The sequence below is a fragment of the Anolis sagrei genome, chromosome 4 (assembly GCF_037176765.1).
Source record: "Anolis sagrei isolate rAnoSag1 chromosome 4, rAnoSag1.mat, whole genome shotgun sequence".
Classification (NCBI taxonomy): Eukaryota; Metazoa; Chordata; class Lepidosauria; order Squamata; family Dactyloidae; genus Anolis; species Anolis sagrei.
This window is the reverse complement of record NC_090024.1, coordinates 191,174,813-191,188,166: the sequence shown is the minus strand read 5'-3', so window position 1 is coordinate 191,188,166 and position 13,354 is coordinate 191,174,813. Positions and strand designations below refer to the sequence as shown.

At 39.0% G+C, this 13,354-nt stretch overlaps 1 protein-coding gene across 1 annotated transcript in view; it reads left to right on the top strand.

Annotated features, from left to right (window-relative positions):
- Positions 1–339: 339 nt before the first annotated feature.
- Positions 340–13,354, top strand: part of CCND3 (cyclin D3) — a 100,835-nt gene continuing 87,820 nt past the window's right edge. The window contains exon 1 of the mRNA XM_060773049.2: positions 340–480. The gene's annotated coding sequence lies outside the window, so the exon portion shown is untranslated. The remainder of the gene's footprint in view (positions 481–13,354) is intronic.

The following is a 13,354-nucleotide window of genomic DNA, read 5'->3' as shown; positions in this document are numbered from 1 at the left end:
CCTGTTTTGGTTTTGTCTGAGCATCTGGAGAAGCTGCAATGCTTATTTGTTGTTATTTTCAGAGCTGCTTCTAACACTGTGTCTTCTCCCATTTCACTTTCTTTTTTTCTATGGATGATTATTGTACTGAGGACAAAAACATGTGTGCGTTACAGTCTGCAGAACAGGAAACCCACATCTTGTAGCCCCTCTGATCCCCATTTCCTGCCCAAGCACAATACATGTGACAGACAGTATTGTTCCAACCAATTACACTGCTGAAGTATAGAAATGTAAACAACCGTCAGAAGTCTGGAAATTAAAGGTCTTCGGTTGTGTTGATTTAACTCACAGTGCCTATTTCAGCAACACGACTTTCTGGCAATGGTGCTTGGAGAAAGGGAAAATTAACTAAAATAAATTAAAATTCGGGAACATTGCATTGTTGCTTTTTTAAAAAGTGTCATCAGAGAATTGAGCTTCTTGATCATCGACAATGAGGTAGGAAGCTACTTTTTTGATGTTTTTAAACAAGGTCAGTAGCAAGTTCTTGTCCTGTGAGAATAGCCCCAGCAAGGAAGGGCTGAAATGAATGTGTGAAAATGTTTCCTGTAGAAATTCCACAAGATTCATGCAGTCATATGAGTAATGTAGAGTGAATATGGATTTCACCACAACTTGGTCCTGGATAAAATATTTAATGTATGTGGTTAGAGCCAGACTTCCACAGAAATAATTAATTAAATTCCATTGCAAAAATTCGTATGTGGGAGTGGACAGGAATTAATCTTCTGGCACCTTGAAATTAAAGGGGGGGGGGGGGATAGCATATGCTTTTGTGAACTACATCCCACTTCATCAGATGCATGGATTGTTGTTTTTGTATTTGGGAATTGTTGCTGAGTAAGTTCCTATATGATCCTAACTGGATTTAGATGTTAAAGAAGAGCACTATTTATTATACATGTTTTACATGTGCCCATTAGATTTGCCCCAAACTTGTCCTTCCTCACTTAGGCACTTCTACACTACCATATAAAGTCCACATTATCTGCTTTGAACTGGATTATATGGCAGTGTAAACTCATATAATCCAGTTCAAAGCAAACACTGTGGGTTATAGGCTTTGATAAAATGGATTATATGGCAGTGTAGAAGGGACCTTAGTTTTGCTCTACTAACTTTTGTGAATATTTTTGGCAGTCTTGAAGTGGCTTCTGTTGTTCAGAACATGTACACATAAACGATTCTGACCAGTGATATGAGATCCTGGGTGTAGGTGCTACTGCATGCCCCTCCACCGGGTGCATCTCTACTGTAGAATTAACACAGATTGGCACCACTTTAACTGTCACGGCCCAGTTCTATAGGATCATGGGGGTTTTCATTTGTTGAAGCACTAGCACTCTGGCAGAGAAGACTAAAGATATTATAAAACTACAACTCCCATGAACCTATAGCATCAAGCCAGGGCAGTTCAAGTGGTGTCAAACTGCATTAATTCTACAGTGGAGATGCATCCTATCTTGGTAGGTAAATGTAGCAAGGTTCTCTTTGTAGTGACATCCTAATTATGGATTTCCCTCCCTGGAGACACCTTGATGGCTCCATTCAACTTGAGCTACCAACAAAGAACCAAGACAGTGCTACTTCAGCCTTGATCCTTAAAACCATCATAGTTTTGTCTGATTGTTTTAGCTAGATGTGTGTGTTTGCATGTGTTCAAAACTGTTTTGGAAAAAATATTTGTTAGAAGAGTGTTTTTCTTTGTATTTGTTCTTAAAAACCATCAAGTTGATTTCAACTTATGGCAACTCTATTAATGTTGCTGTAGTTACTTTCAAGTAATTTTCGACCTATGGAAACTTTAATGCGAACCTATCACAGGGGTTTCTTGGGAAGATTTGTTCAGAATCGGTTTCCCATTGCCTTTCTTTGAGGCTAAGAGAGTGTGACTTGTCAAAGGTCATTAAGTGGTTTCCAGGGCTGAATAGGGACTTCATCACACTAGAGCAAAAGATATGAATGAATTCCTATGCACACTGCACATATCTTATTTATAGTGCAAAAAAAAAAACAACAATACAATAATTTGGAGAAATAGTCAGGAGGAAATTAAGAACAATTTTAACAAATATAAACTTATTAGTATTTCAATGGAAAGTGTGGGCCTGATTTTGGCTGATGAGATAGGATTGTTGTTATTATTGTGTGCTTTCAAGTAGTTTCATACTTAGGTTGACCCTGAGTGAGGGCCGGGTAAATGACCTTGGAGGGCCGCATCCGGCCCCGGGCCTTAGTTTGAGGACCCCTGCACTAGGACATGGATCTACTTCAAATCTGGTTTCTGCCTCCTGCAGAATTCTGGGTTTTGTAGTTTAGTGAGACCAGGACCCCTCTGGCTTAGCAGTTTAAAGGCTCCTCCCTAAACTCCCCAAGTCCCAGAATTCTGCAGGGGGCAGAAGCTGGTTTTAAAATGGATCCATGCTAGTCCATAAACCCAGAGTCACAGTTCAATGTTTAAACCACTATATCATTCTGGCTCAATGAGAGACCTCCACATTTCTCTGTTAACAACAGTCCTGTTCAAGTCCTACAAATCTAGCATGACTTCCTTGTATCTGTCCAATGAAAATGTGGTCTTCCTATTTTTCTATTCCCTTCTATTTTATCAAACATCCTTCTATTTATTGTCAAAGGCTTTCATGGCCGGAATCACTGGGTTGTTGTAGGTTTTCCGGGCTATATGGCCATGTTCTAGAGGCATTTTCTCCTGACCCTGGTCTTTCCACAGATATATAAACCCATTTTCCTACTTCCAACAGACCTCACTACCTCTGAGGATGCTTGCTATAGATGCAGGCGAAACGTCAGGAGAAAATGCCTCTAGAACATGGCCATATAGCCCGGAAAACCTACAACAACCCATCCTTCTATTTTCTAATGAACCCTGTTTTCACATGATATATAACTTTTTGTCTGTAGTACAAAAAGTGCGAAAATATATGTGTTTACCATTTTGTACGGTACAATCAGTTCCTGTTAAAATGTAACAGGAAACCCTTACCTTCCTGTCTATAGCATGCTATTTCAGGGATCAAATCTGATCACCTGATTACCAGCGTCTTCCTTGATAAAATATACATGTTTCTTTTGGTTTCTAGAGTTGAACTGAAAAGCAAATGGTGGCTGAAATGTAGCTTGTAGTCACTGATTTTATTCTTAAAGAGCAGACATCACCATATTTCTTTGATTGTAAGATGCCATTGATTATAAGAGTCACACTAAATTGGATAGTAGCAGTTGGCAGCATTTACGTCAGTAAAATATGGAATAAATTTAATCTTTGGCCAACTTTAAGGGAGCCAATGAAAGGTATCTCCAAAATAGTCAATGCCTTGGAAAACTCAGACTGATACCAAGAACAGATCCATTATTCTACTGCCATGGAAGTTACCAGGGATGGTGGGGATGGTGGGATTTTAGTAGAGTCAGACATGTAGCCGGGGGGGGGGGAGGGGGGGGTTGAGGGGCTTCAGCCCCCCCCCCCTGAAATTCTCATGGTGGTTCGCGAAAACGCCTTACTGGTATATTGTACATTATTTCAACTGTTATGTTTATTCATATCATGATCTGATCACCATACTCAATATATCCCATATGCATGGGGGTATTGGGGTAATGATACAAAAGGTTTGCTAGGGTAAACCCTCTTTCACTCAGACTCAGCCCCCCCCCCCCCCAAGAAATCCACAATAAGAGTCACCATAAGTAGGAAGCAACTTGAAGGAACACCACAACAACCAAGATTTTTACTGCTATGACTCCATTGTATGCAGGAATGTAGCCCCGGGAGGTGGTGGCTTGAGGGGCTTCAACCCCCCCCCCCCCACCGAAATTCTCAAGGTGGTCTGCGAGAAGGCCTTACTGGTACATTATTTAAACTGTTATGTGTATTCATATCATGATCTGATCACCATGCTCAACATATCCCATATGCATGGGGGTATTGGGATAATGATACAAAACGTTTGCTAGGGTAGATCCTCTCTCACTCAGACTCAGCCCTCCCTCCCCCCGAATCAAAATCCTGGCTATGGGCCTGATCGTATGGATCCATACCATTACTAACCGGTCTAAGACAACTCTACTAAAATCCCATAATTCCTGATATCTTCCATTGATCCATCGTATTAATCCACACTTTGTACACATTCGTCCATTAGCCTTATCTACAACACTAGAGATCTCTGGCAAATAATTTTAAGTAACTTATTGTATGTATGCATGGAAATTATTATGAGGTGCCTATGATAATGGAATCAATTGACTTTTACTCATGCAGTCCAATAGTGGAATAACACTGTCTTGGAGTGTGGTGGAGTCTTCTTTTCTGGAGGGTTTTAAACTACATGGCAGTGTTCCTACATGGCAGGGTTTTGGACTGGATGGCCCTTGTCATCTCTTCCAACTCTGATTCCATGCACATTGTTTAAATTATTTTAACCTTTCTTTAAAGCCTTTTTGTTTGGATGGTTCAATATGTTCGTATTTTGTTTAAATTATTTATGTTGTTTTATCTGATTGCCACCTGATAATCTTATGATAAAAGGGCAAGATAAGAATATTTTGAGAGATTAATTTCACATATCATTTCAAGCACCTTGGAGAATATATATGTGGCAGTTTTGTTAAATTTCTGGTGTAGGTATCTGAAGTTACATCCCTGGTCTACATAGAGAGGGCTGTTGCTTTTTGCGTGAAAGTTACATTATGTCAAGGAAGCAAATGATTACTTCAGAATGTTCTATTAATCATAGCATTATCAATGTTTGCAGTTGATTAGGAGTTTCCCGTGCATTGATTATAAGTAGCAATGGAAGGTAATGGCTTCAATGCCATTGGGTGGTGAATGCGTTTGTTTTAGGTTTTAGCCAGAACTTTACCTCTTCAACCTGCTCATCATAGTTTGGGAATAGAAATCAGCACAATACATAGTTCCTCTCAAGGTCTGTTGAGGAAAAAGAGATTGCTGTGGGAAATATCTGAGGCCCCTTCTACACTGCCATATAAAATCCAGATTATCTGATTTGAACAGGATTATATGGCAGTGTGGACTCATATAATCAGTTTAAAGCAAATAATATGGATTGTCTGCTTTGATTATCTGGATTATATGGCAATGTAGACGGGACCTGAGAAGTTACAAATTGAGAATCACATCATCTGGACCTTTTGCCCCCACATAAAATTTTCTGGTTAAGGCAAAGCAACTGCAACATTAAAACCTTGTGGAGAATAGGCCGTTTTTTTGCTTGTTTGTTTTGTTTTGTCATAGTGAATGGACAAAGGATTATAATTGCAGATTATTCAAGCAAAAGCTGTCTTGGGATATTTCCTTATTGGTCGCAATAAAAAAGAAGCTTTCAAAATATATCTCCCTGGATTTCTTCTGAATTTTACCAGTTCTTGTCACCTCCATATCTCTTGTTTCATTCTTTTGGAAGGCTGTTTGTAGTGAGTTTTTGGATCTTCCCTAGAGCTCTTCCAAATAATTTATAATGTGAGTATGGTCTGCCAAAATGCTCTGATGGTTTGATATGCCAATTAGTTTCTCTCTGATTTTTAAAAAGAAAGTATTGCAAAATTGTCATTTCAGAGCAGCACCTTATCCCTAAAAAATTACGATATGAAAGGAGAAAAAGATAATGGACTATATTATTCCAATATATCATAGAACAGAAAAGAAACTAACTTGAGAGTGGGCCTAAAAGTGGCTGAGAATTACCTGAAAATGTTTCAGGACTAGAGGTGTGTCAATGTGGTGTTTTTTTTAAGAAGTACAGCAATACATACTCCAGCCTATCAACATATTTGCCTTATTTTAAAAAGTGTTGCTTGCTTGTTGTTGTTTAGTGCCTTCAGGTAATTTCTACCATGGAAACTCTAGTGTGAACCAATCATCAGGTTTTCTGGGGCCGAGAGTATGTGGCTCATGCAAAGTCATTTAGTGGGTTTCCATGTCCACGCAGGGAATCAAACCTTGATCTCCAGAGTCATAATTCAATGCTCAAACTATATTGGCTAGCTCTAGGAAATTTTCTCTTTCTTTCTTTCTCCTAGTTTAAATATTGCTTTGCCATTAGAGGGCAGACTTTAACCAGTAAAGTATTATCTATCCATATTTTGACTCAAATATATCCTTGAAGACCTTAGTACCCTAAAGGCACCAGATCCTGCCTGACAAGGAAAGTTAAGTGGGGTCAACCTTGGCTAGTACTTGGGTGGGTGCCTAGCGACCAATACCAAATGCTATATATAAGAGAAAGAAACTAGAAAAAACACTTCTGAAATCACTTCTTGTCTAAGAAAACCTATGAAATCCATAAGTTGGTGGCCAATTTGAAGGCACATACACACATCACGTCAAGTTTGGATTACCCATCAAAGGGATCAATTTTTGCCATTTACAAAGGAACCAAAAATATTTGCAAATATATTTATTACTTAAGAATGTGTATGCACCCTGCTGTAGATAATATGATGCTATACAGTGTAGTAGAATACCAACCACTTAACAAAAGTCACTGTAAAATGCTTAGGGAATGACTCAATCAGCAGAGGGAAGCCAACCCAGAAGCAACCCTGATTTTTTTGTATAATACCAAGAGAAGATACCAGCCTGGGAGCCCCTGGTGGCACAGTGGGTTAAACCGCTGAGCTGCTAAACTTGTTGACCGAAAGCTTGCAGGTTCGAATCTGAGGAGCAGTATGAGCTTCTGCTGTTAGCCCCAGCTTCTGCCAACCTAGCAGTTCAAAAACATGCAAATGTGAGTAGATCAATAGGTACCGCTCCGACGGGAAGGTAACAGCGCTCCATGCAGTCATGCCGGCCACATGACCTTGGAGGTGTCTATGGACAACGCCGGCTCTTCAGCTTAGAAATGGAGATGATCACCAATCTCCAGAGTCAGACACCCATGAAGCTTCCTGGGTCAGGCTCATTTCTTTGCAGTCTGCAATGACATAGCTTCTGGTTGCCTGCTATTTCTTTGTCATTTTCTGTCTTTTGGCTTCTGCCTTATTTGTGCCCTTAGCTACCACCAACTCTACTCCATCATGCTGAATTTTCAGTATATATTGTATGGTCTTCTGTAGTTTTATCAGAAACCTAACATACAGTTTCATCAGACCAGATACTTCTACTTGTATATATTTATTCACTTTATGTGTATCATGCCTCATGGTGGCTAACAATAAATATGACACGATGCAAATTAAAATACGAGTATAATTTTTTTTTAAAAAATCAACCTTTTCTATCATAAAACAATTAAACATAAAAATATGAAAATACATTACAATTAATCTGTATAGCCACCCCAAAGTCTCAATCACACCACACTACTGGGAAATGTTTTCCTGATTCCTTAAACTTCTAGAGTTTTAAAATGCCCAGAAAAACTAATTTTTTATGTCACTCAGAACCTGCTTTACAATGCATTACAAACAGGAAATAATACATTGTGACCTCATATTAAAACCTGTAACATGTTATCGTTTAGGGTAAGGAGGGCATGATGATGGACATTTTGTGTATAACGCAAGAATCATGATGTAAAAATCAAAATTTATTCTTTGCTTGTTTTCATTATTTTCAGATGTTTTCTTGGGGGAATTTCACGGAATTTGGTTTTTTTCTTTTTTAGCTATTTAGATACTTTTAAAATAATTTTAATACATTAAAAGTACTGTATTCACTCTGATCTCACTCATCTATTAGCTTCTAAGTTGCAAATGTGTTTCACTGTTTGAAAGAAAATCAGCTTTCTCCAACCTGTTGTTTGTTAGACATATTGGGTTGCAACCCCCATCAGGCCTAGCCATCATAGTGATGGTGCACGTACACTGTGTGGAAAGCATCAGATTGAGGAAAGCTGAGATCTTCAATTGAATAATAGGTAGCTGAGATATACTATAGGACTAGGTAAAAATGTAGGCCATCTGTCAAAGGTAGTTTTGACTGCTTTTCCTGCATGGCAGGGGGTTTGACTAGATGGCCCATTCAGTCTCTTCTATGATTCTATGTACAGTAATAAAATGACTTTGTCAGAAAAAACCCAGCTCAGGTTCTGCATCACAGCTCCGTGTCTCATGAAACAAGTATGTAGACTCACAGCTTCTAGAGAAAAGCCCCACATCTCCATTGACGAGAACTATTAAAGATCTTTGGTAATTATATCATGTCTGATGAATGAATCAGATGTTGCTGCCCTGTCTCTTCTTTCACCAAGACACTTTGAGATGTGGAAGTTGCAATGAGTGACATCATCTACTTGGGAAGAAAATTTCTACTTTTATCATTTTTAATAGAGAGGCAAAAGAATTGCTAAAATAGGGAAATTACTGTTGCTCAAGAAATATATTTAAAAGGGAAAATAATAGGATAATTAGTACAAATGGAAAGTACGATTACAAAACTGGCATTGCTTTTCATTGACACTCAGTCTTAAGTAGGGAGGAGGATTATAGAGCTTCAAAAACCAGTACCAGTAGCAAAGCCTTAAAATGTGTGATGGGAGCACCATACACTTTACAAGCCATGGTCTTGTGGAATGCAAAGTACAGATCTGAAACCTGCATCCTACAAAAGCAGAAACACTGCAATACTTGAAATAAATAATATGCAGGTACTTACAAAAACAAGGTACCTCAATGCTTATGCAATATGCTGTGTACAGATTCAAAATTCTGCCCTAAAATTAATGTGCTGTGGACTCTAGCATGAGCACATCCTATGTTCCCTCTGTAATCATACTATAGACTTGGAGTGCCTAAGAAATAAACCCTGGAAAATTTCCCAATCCTAGTCCCCTGGAGCTCTAGCCTGTTCCTCCAATTAAGATCTCAGAGCCTGGCAAATGTGAAGAAGAGTTTATACAGCAAACCCATGTTCTTTCCCCCTTCTTCTTTTAGCTACCCCTGAATGAAATGCTGTGCATGCAGAATAAATCAGTTATCCTTTTCAAAGGATTCTGCAAGGGAAGGAAAGTGCAGCATCTGCTGTGTCAGTTGCAAGCAAAGGCGATGCACAAGTGAGCAGCTCACCCTGCAGTGCTCTATGGCATGGATTTCTGAAAGCTCTGCAAAGTAGAGGGTGCTGTAAGGTGACAGCTTCTCCGTCAGCAACCTTCTTTGACATCTCCGTCTTTTCCCTAAAAGGGGCCAGTTATCTTCATACTTTACCACATCTGGGTTTCTCACAGCAACCTTCACCAAAGCTACTACAAAGCCTTCAGGAAACCACAGAGAGGGTGGTGCACTTGCAGGGATAGGGATGTATATGTGTGTGCGTGCATGCGTGTGTGTGTGTGCACACTCTGAGTTGGAGGCAGCAAGAAGGGGAGAGAATCCTTTTTCCCAAGTTTTAACACAACCTGGAGATGAATTTCCTGTGCTGATACAATGAGAAAGTTAAGACTGCAGCTCCTTCCTCGGGAACCACTTGTCAGAAATGGGCATCCTTTATTCATTTGGTGAATAAAGCATATCCAGAGTGTTGTTGACAACCAGTTTTATTTCAGTGCAGACAAGCAGAGTGTTATTGAGGTTTTGTGGAACCACTCTCCTCTTAAATGATGTAATTTTTAAAAAATTATTTAGAGTTTGGTTCAATGTTCATTTGGTCAGTCCTCCACAATTGCAGAGGCCGGGGCAAAAGACCCCACAAACGTGAAAAAAAGTTATTTCTTTTTTCTTTAGAGAACACCTTTCTAGGAATAGCTAGGTTCTCCAGCATGACGATGGAAGTTTTCCCTCTAGTAAATGCCATGTTCACTGGCATGACTGTACAATCAACTTCAGGCAAAGTTGACCATAGAATTGTACTGGACAACTTAGAGATTCTTCGAATTTTTTAAAAAAATCAAATGCCTGAACAATCAAATTCACAAAAGTCAAAGCTGCTGATGTGGAGGGTCTACTGTAGTATCTTCTACCTTGTTCTCTTTCTTTTACAATAGTTAATTGGTTGCTTCATGTTGGCCTATTTCTGTTTGTCTTATTCCTGAAATTCTATTAGTGTGTTTTGTTGCAGTGCAAGTGGATGGTGGTATTTAATGAGTCATAGAATCATAGAGTTGGAAGAAGCCTCATGGGCCATCCAGTCCAACCCCCTGCCAAGAAGCAGGAAAATCGCATTCAAAGCACCCCTGACAGATGGCCATCCAGCCTCTGTTTAAAAGCCTCCAAAGAAGGAGAACCCACCACACTTCAGTGCAGAGAATTCCACTGCTGAACAGCTCTCACAGTTAGGAAGTTCTTCCTCGTGTTCAGGTAGAATCTCCTTTCCTATAGTTTGAAGCCATTGTTTCATGTTCTAGTCTCCAGGGTAGCAGAAAACAAGCTTGCTCCCTCCTCCATATGACTTTCCCTCACATATTTATACATGGCCATCATGTCTCCTCTCTGCCTTCTCTTCTGGAGGCAAAACATGACCAGCTCTTTAAGCAGCTCCTCATAGGGTTTGTTCTTCAGACTCTTGATCATTTTAGTTGCCCTTCTCTGGACACATTCCAGCATGTCAACATCTCCCATTTATCATGCTCCTCCAAATGATTTTCTTTCCTTTCCTTTGTTCCTCTCTCACAATCTGAAATCCTTAGGCCCTTTTTTTTTTGGTATGCTGATTCCCACATGGATCCCAACAAAACTCCCAAGGTTAACATATTTAAAATTCAGTATTCTGGACAGATGAGAAGTCTCTATGCAATTGATTTGTTAAACTGGATTTTAGCAGCTTAGGATGTTTTGACAGTTATGCCTTGAAGACAAATAGTATTTTGTAAAATAGAAGAGAAAACTATATGAGAAAAAGTCATATGGAGGAAGGAGCAAGCTTGTAAAATTACAGTATTTGTTTTCCCTTATAGTAATCACTTCAGATGGCTTTGAATATTTCTATCACTTTCTGAAATTCCCCCAAAATTTATATAAAGAAATGTCTGATTCAGTAATATGGATTCTTTTCCAATAAATGCCACTGAAATTACTTTTGAAAGTAATTTCAATTCTGTGACCTAAACCTTGTAATTATCTGACCCTGAGGAACTAAAAAAATCCCAAGAGGTAGGTTTGCAATTATAAAAGAGAAATAAACAGTTTACTAAACTTTTAGTTCTTTAATGCCAGTGAGATATTATATATAAATATTTGCTTTTTTAAAATCTGGCTTATTTAATTTACTGATAATTTACAATTCCGGGTTTTTTTACTGATTGAAGACAGTCTTTTTCATTAAACATAAATACAATTCATTTGTCAATTTGGAGTTGAAAGTAAGATGGCAGCTAGTGGTTCTTTGGACATTTAGTAACTTGGTTTCAAAAGGCTATTGCTTTCTGTTGCAGAGGGAGTGAAAAGAAGGAGGGCTACCATCGGCCTTGATAAGAAACCCCACATGTTGTAAGGTGATATTCTATTTGTTAGGACCAAACAATATGATCACAATTGAAGATCTCAGAAGCTAGTATATGTGGGGAAGCATTTCTAATGGATATCGTTATGGGGCTTTGTGTGTCGCCAATAACATCTTGAATATAGTTTGGAAGCAATCATAATTGAAAGCTAATGACTTTCTTTAAACCAGGTATGGTAAATGCATGTAGTGGACTAGTGTTGGATGAGGACTTTGGAAGGCCAGGATCCAAAATCCCTGTTATGTCATGGAAACCTATTTAGTGACCTTGTGTAAGTCATAATTTCTCAGCCTAAGTGGAAGGCAATGTCAAACATCCTAGGAATAAATCCCACCAAGACAACCTTATAGTAGTGTTGCCATAAGTCAAAGTCAACCTGAAAGCACATAACAGACAATAATTTACCAGTGCATAGTCCAAAGTAGCAAGCTTGTCCATTTTCTGGGAAACAGTATTGTTGAGACATTTGTCAATGCAGGTAGTTAGTACTTCAGTACACTGCGGTTTGCAGTAATAAAAAAATTCCAGGATTACACAACAGGTGGTCTTTAGAGGGTATGCAGCCCTGTCCAGAATAGATAAACAAGACATTTTCTGGACATGTAGACTCTCTACTCAAAAATATCTCACTAGAATTCAGTTTGACTTGTTCACTCTCATCCAGCTCACTACTGCCATTAGGCAATTTTTCACAGTATGTTTGGCTTCTCTCACTTCAGATCTTGCAGAAAACAAAACTTTGGTGTCATCTGTGAAATGATACTTCAGCTGCTTTGTATATACATGGAAGGGACCTGTCTCGTCTTTGCAATATGAAATTAGGTTAAGAATATCTTTAATTTCTCAGAATGAGTTTTAATGGAGGAAATACACAACAGTGCTTGGTAAAAAAGGATGATCTTGCAGGGACTGGGGAGGTATGAGTAAATGTAAGACCAAAAAAAAATGCTCAATTGCTGGGCACCAAATGCTGTCATTCACCAGCAGAAGTAGAAGAATGGCAGAACACCAAAACATGAAGATAGAGCCTGTCATCTGCATCTGTTGTGAACACACCACAGTAGCCAAAACTCCCGCCCTTTCTTAGAGCAACACAGTTAGTTGAGAGGGTGAAAAATAGCTCCTGATAAAGCCTCACTGAGCCCAGCTGTCAAGAGACCAGCCTACCGACCAAACCTGGGGAGCAGCACCAGCTGGGAGACAATGATAGGCTTCATTGCCCACCGTCTGTTCACCCTCACTCCTCTGGGGACAGACACTGACATATATCATCTCCCTTCCTTCCTCCATGCATTCTCTTATATGCTGCTGTCTCTTCCTCTCTGGGTCTATATTTGTCTCCATAGATACTGCCAACTAGTCCTTGCAAACCCACTGGTCCTTCTCGGTTGAATTCTATCTCTTCTCAATTGCCTGTTTTTCAATTAATCCACTTTGGTGAGGGTCTCACAGAACCATAGCAACACTTTTATGAAGGTCCCATACTATTACTGGTGGAGGATTTTTTTTTTCATATCAATTGGAGAGAGGCTCTTTGACACTCAATGAAAGCAGAAAAAAGAACAAAAACCTAAGTGGCTGTGTGGCCCATAAGTTTAAAAACCTTGAAAATTACAGAAAATTACCCTTTATTTTGACAATTAAAGAGTTCCAAGAGTAGCACATGAGAGGATGGTTTCTGAACAGTAAACTCTTCTTGGGTACCTTCAAGTTAACTAGAGCAAACAACACAAACAAATTGACTTAACTCCTCCTTGTCCCCATTTTAACTCTTTAAGTGTGAGCTTCTACTAGTCCCACACTTCTCTGAAATAACTTGAAGAGGTTGCATCAGGTAGAACATTTCCATGTGTCATTTTCCTTTCTCTAATTTTCACAAATGTATTTATATGTTTATA